The sequence below is a fragment of the Cucurbita pepo genome, chromosome LG01 (genome assembly GCF_002806865.2).
Source record: "Cucurbita pepo subsp. pepo cultivar mu-cu-16 chromosome LG01, ASM280686v2, whole genome shotgun sequence".
Taxonomy (NCBI): Eukaryota; Viridiplantae; Streptophyta; class Magnoliopsida; order Cucurbitales; family Cucurbitaceae; genus Cucurbita; species Cucurbita pepo.
In genome coordinates, this window is record NC_036638.1 from 17751886 (window position 1) to 17758184 (window position 6299).

Genomic DNA, 6299 nt, shown 5'->3' on the forward strand with positions numbered 1-6299 from the left:
AAAAAAAAATAATTACTGACAGTAATTGGTTTTATTCTTATCCACTTACTCAGTTGCTTCTACACTTGCTACAAGCAAACAAGAACAATGTGAGTGTTCTTTGTTGTTTTTAAAAACTTTTTAATTGCTTTTAACCATTTAATTAAATTACATAATATTTTCTTATAAAACATTATCATTTTTAGTCCAATTTTTAAAAAATAATATATAAAAAAAAATTAAAAAGATAAAAATTAGAGTTTAACGAATATTTGAAAGATATTTATTATATTAAAATTCAGGTATTTAATTATTAAACAATAAAAAAATAAATATCTTGGACGTGAAATTATTAAAATGGTGTTCCTCGTGCATTTTAAATGATTTTTTTATTATTACGGCAAAAATGAGGTATTTTCATGGGTCGGTTTTGGAAATATTTACAGAATAAAGAAATATTTTTGCGGATTTTTTTAATTTTAAATATAATTTAACTCGTTGAGGATGGTTGGGATGGAGTCTCATTCGCTAATTTAGGGAATGATCATATTCCCGTTGGTACGAGGCCAAGAAGCCCAAAGCAAAACCATGAGTGGACAAATCATACCATTATGGAGATCTGTGATTCATAACATGGTATCAAAGTCATGCCCGTCAATAGAATTCTCAAATGTCGAACGACAACATGAGCTTTTCAACAAAATAATGTAAATTTTTGAGTTACTGTGATCGAGATATATATACTTTGTTGGTATAAGTAATATCTTATCCTCATAATTGTTCTTATTCAGCTGTAATCATGATTCATTCATGTATATTTCCATTATTGGATATCATATATTATGATTTTGTAATTTACGACGACGATAAAAGAATAATAATATAAAAGACTCAATAATCATTCTTATTTAATTAAAAAATAAAAAATAATTTAAAGAGAATATAAAGTTTTATTTAATTTAAAAAGAATAATAGAAAAAAATAACATTATTTGCATGTGAAGTAGTTGAAGGTTTTATTTGTAATTAATAAAATATGAATATTTATCATTTTCCGACGCTTACGTCACCAAAAATTCTTTTTCCAGTGTCACAGCTACACACGACAATGTTAGGGGTAACGTAACGTGAGAGCAGACATGAAAATTTGTGCATGTGGGGCCCACTTCCTATTTTACGTCTTAATTTCTAATTACCGCCTTAATTTTTTTTTAATTCGATGAAGAAATTAACTTTAAACTCATGTAAATATAATTAACTATTAACTAATTAATTTAGCAATTTTAATGAGCCTCTCCGGACACACGACACCCGTGTAACAACGTCAAGAGAGGCTCATTATAATGAGATGCTCACGACACACGTTAAAAAGGGTCTGGTGAGCTTCTCCCGACACCCTTCTTAACATTATAAGATTTTTTTTTTTTTTAATTGAGATCTCGACATTTTCATCGATATCAACGGAGATTTGGTGCAGGTTTTGAAGTTAGCCAATAAGGACGACTGAAGAAATTTACGAAAATTGAATTAGTGGAATTTGGATGTTGTGTTTGGCCAAATGTTTGATGTTTCACTATGTAAACATGTGCCATTAGGTTCATTTCTATATATGGAGTGACACTTCTACCACTCTCTTTTTCACTAACAAAAACTCGAACAAAAATTGAATCATGATTTCAATTCAAATAGTAAAGTTTGGTACCAATAATATAGTTTGAGGAATCGTTTATTAGTATTTCTATTCACGTGTAAAAAAAAGTTTAGGATATCTTAGTAAACGTCCAAAGTGGAGAAGGGTATGTGAAGAGTGTTAGTCGAGTTCATGAGGTCGGCCACCACGAGTGTCAACCAAGGTTTGAGATTGACCTAGCGAAAGACGAACATGGTCGACTCATCAATGCATATTTCCCTTCATTATCACAATGATTTCTATAATAAAGTTATAGCACTCTCGTATCACAATGATTTCTATATCACCCAATAAGCACGATAAGTTTGTGAATTGAAAGTGTAAGATCTCACATCGGTTAGAGAGGGGAACGAAACATTTCTTATAAGGGTGTGAAAACCTCTCCCTAGTAGGCGGCGATATGTAATGAGCCAAAGCGGACAATATCTGCTAGTGGTGGGCTTGGACTGTTACAAATGGTATTAGAGCCAAACACCGGGCAGTGTGTTAATGAGGATGCTGGTCTCCCAATGAGGGTAGATTGTGAGATCCCACATCGGTTGGAGAGGGGACGAAACATTTCTTATAAGGGTGTGGAAACCTCTCCCTAATAAAGACATTTTAAAACCATGAGACTGACGATGATACGTAATGGGTTAAAGTGGATAATATCTATTAGCGGTGACATTGGGCTATTATAGAAAGGTACGACCAAAACACAGTTCTAGTTAATTATATACGTAACAATCCTAAATAGCTCAATAATTGAGTTGAACTTACTTATTTCATGTTATCTCAAATCGACGATCTAAATTGTTGTTCAGTAAACTATTATACTTCTCGCATGCAGTATCCGAGTCTTGCCCATTTAAGGAATATGGAGGAGGTACGTGTCCTCTCGCTCGGCTTGACCAATCACAGATCAGCCCGACTAACGGTAGCTTTGATCCGTTACACATCAGTTCAAAAGTACCCCTTTCCATTATGATGGTAGGGGTGAACGATAGGGCTAAAACGGGCATAATCGTTGGAACGGCTAAAAGTGGGCTGACTCTCAATATACAATTAATTTATTTTGTGACGTCAAACTCATTAAATAGATTACCATATAATTTCACCAAAATAAGACGGATTTCGAAACATCTCAAGAAATAAAAAAAACTATTGACATCGGTCCATTTAGTGAAAGCAACTAAATCAAATCAATTTAGTTCTATATGTGTCTTTCGCCCTAAAAATCTACCCAAACTATACGTGCCTATTCTAATGCAAGAGGGAATCCTCTTCGTCTTTGATCACTTTAGAATACATTGTCATGTTACAAAATCTACGAACCAAAAACATGTCACGTAAACTCGAGTTTACAAAATCGTTACACTATTCAAACATGGTGTTGCACAAACTCGATATCACATGAATTCAAGTGGTATTAAAACAATAAGCCAAACATGTTGAAGATGATATCCATTTCCTGTTCATACTCCCTTCATTATCTTAATTGAGTATCATTAATGTAACAAGGGTGGGTGGCCTAAGAACAGGTAAAGAGTGTGCATTAAGTAAGGGATAAACAATGAACAAGTTCCCAAAACTTGCTTGAATTTGCATTCCACGTTATTTATGATCTTCTTCAAATGCTAGAATTCTGTGTTTGTATCCACTTTTGGTCTCTTCAACGCCCCTAGTCTTTTTTTGAGTTCTAAAACTTTCCTGTTCTTTTTGCAGTAAAAGACAAACTGAAACAAAACCAACTTTGTTTCTTTTTAATAAAAAAATGTTGAATTAATTCGTTCTTTAAGTTAGAATTTCGTGTTAAGTTTCGTGTTTAGTTTGAGTACATGATAGCTAACTGTCGCGTAATGTTCATGTACCAGTTCAAGTCAACCGCTAGCAAACGTGTCTGCTTGGGAGAGGTTTCCACACCTTTATAAGGAATGTTTCGTTCTCCTCTCCAACCGATATGGAATCTTACAATCCAACCCCCCTGAGGTCTTGCGTCCTCACTGGCACACCGCCCGGTGTCTAGCTCTGATACCATTTGTAACAGTCAAAGTTCACCGCTAGTAGATATTGTCTGCTTTGGCCTATTACGTATCGTCGTCAGCCTCACGGTTTTAAAACACGTCTGCTAAGGAAAAGTTTACATACCCTTATAAGGAATGTGTCATTCCCCTCCCAACCGATGTGAGATCTCACAATCCACTCCCGTTGGAGGCAAGCGTCCTTGCTGGTACACCGTCCGGTGTCTGGCTCTGATACCATTTGTAACCGCCCAAACCCACAAATAGCAAAGATTGTCTGCTTTGGCCCGTTATTTATCGCTTTTAACCTCACGGTTTTGAAACGCATCTACTAGGGAGAGATTTTCACACCCTTATAAGGAATGCTTCGTTCTCCTCTCCAACTGATGTGGGATCTCATAATTCAAATACCTTTTAAAGGTAAAGACTACACTATTTATTGGGTTTTTATCGGAAATCTATTCGACGGATTAGATTCTAACTTTCTACCGATCCAACTTCATTACAAAAATGGTTTTCTTTTGCAGAAAGCTAGCCTGATTACAGTGCTAGATGGTAAAAATAAAAAACTGAAGAACATAGATAGGAATTGGATGCCTGTGTAATGTGTTGTTTTGTAACGTTCAAAGAGTAAATGGGAAAGACTATACTGAAAAGGTCCATAAAGGCACGAGTTCTTAGGCAGAAAAAGGGGTAGTAGCTCACCAGTTTTAGAGGCTTGATTTTGAATTTTGATTCTGATTTTCTTGTCGGAATTATATAGCTTCTTGGGTGTGTTCTGTTCTTGTTCGTTTCTGATCTGATACATAAGATGGGGAACAGAATGTCACGAGAAAATATGCCTTTTTTCACCCTTAATGATTTGATTGGAGAATTTGGTAGTGTCTTCGTTTCTAAATGAATTATGGGTTGTTTTGTATTGTTGCTCCACAATCCCTGAATCCTGAAGCTATCCTTTGGAGTGATCTTATAAAATACAAGATTTTGATCCACAATTTCCCCTCCCAAGATCAAGATTTGACTGACCGAACTGAGCTAAATGTGTCGAGTTTACAATCATCTTTCTATGTTCAAGAAGGGATACATGAGTATAAAATGGGAGGTTTAGCGTGAGTCGACAAAAGAAGAGTCAATATCGAAACCTGTCGCAGGTAGGCGAAGACAAGAAGTTCTTTGCTCATGTAAGGTCAAAAATCACATAATGCGACTCACGCTAGACCTCCCATTTTATACTCATGCATCCCTCCTCGGACACAGAAAGAGTTGAAATTGAAACCTTTCACAAGTGGGCGAAGACAAGAAGTTCTTCGNAAATAGCAAAGATTGTCTGCTTTGGCCCGTTATTTATCGCTTTTAACCTCACGGTTTTGAAACGCATCTACTAGGGAGAGATTTTCACACCCTTATAAGGAATGCTTCGTTCTCCTCTCCAACTGATGTGGGATCTCATAATTCAAATACCTTTTAAAGGTAAAGACTACACTATTTATTGGGTTTTTATCGGAAATCTATTCGACGGATTAGATTCTAACTTTCTACCGATCCAACTTCATTACAAAAATGGTTTTCTTTTGCAGAAAGCTAGCCTGATTACAGTGCTAGATGGTAAAAATAAAAAACTGAAGAACATAGATAGGAATTGGATGCCTGTGTAATGTGTTGTTTTGTAACGTTCAAAGAGTAAATGGGAAAGACTATACTGAAAAGGTCCATAAAGGCACGAGTTCTTAGGCAGAAAAAGGGGTAGTAGCTCACCAGTTTTAGAGGCTTGATTTTGAATTTTGATTCTGATTTTCTTGTCGGAATTATATAGCTTCTTGGGTGTGTTCTGTTCTTGTTCGTTTCTGATCTGATACATAAGATGGGGAACAGAATGTCACGAGAAAATATGCCTTTTTTCACCCTTAATGATTTGATTGGAGAATTTGGTAGTGTCTTCGTTTCTAAATGAATTATGGGTTGTTTTGTATTGTTGCTCCACAATCCCTGAATCCTGAAGCTATCCTTTGGAGTGATCTTATAAAATACAAGATTTTGATCCACAATTTCCCCTCCCAAGATCAAGATTTGACTGACCGAACTGAGCTAAATGTGTCGAGTTTACAATCATCTTTCTATGTTCAAGAAGGGATACATGAGTATAAAATGGGAGGTTTAGCGTGAGTCGACAAAAGAAGAGTCAATATCGAAACCTGTCGCAGGTAGGCGAAGACAAGAAGTTCTTTGCTCATGTAAGGTCAAAAATCACATAATGCGACTCACGCTAGACCTCCCATTTTATACTCATGCATCCCTCCTCGGACACAGAAAGAGTTGAAATTGAAACCTTTCACAAGTGGGCGAAGACAAGAAGTTCTTCGCTCATGTAAAGTCAAAAATCACATAATGCGACTCATGCTAAACCTTACATTTTATACTCATGCATCCCTTCTCAAACATAGAAAGAGTCGATATCGAAACTTGTCGCAGGTAGACGAAGACAAGAAGTTCTTTACTTATGTAAAGTTAAAAATCACATAATGCGACTCACGCTAAACCTCCCATTTTGTACTCATGCATCCCTTCTTGAACATAGAAAGAGTCGATATTGAAAGCTTTCACAGGTAGGCGAAGGCGAAGACAAGAAGTTCA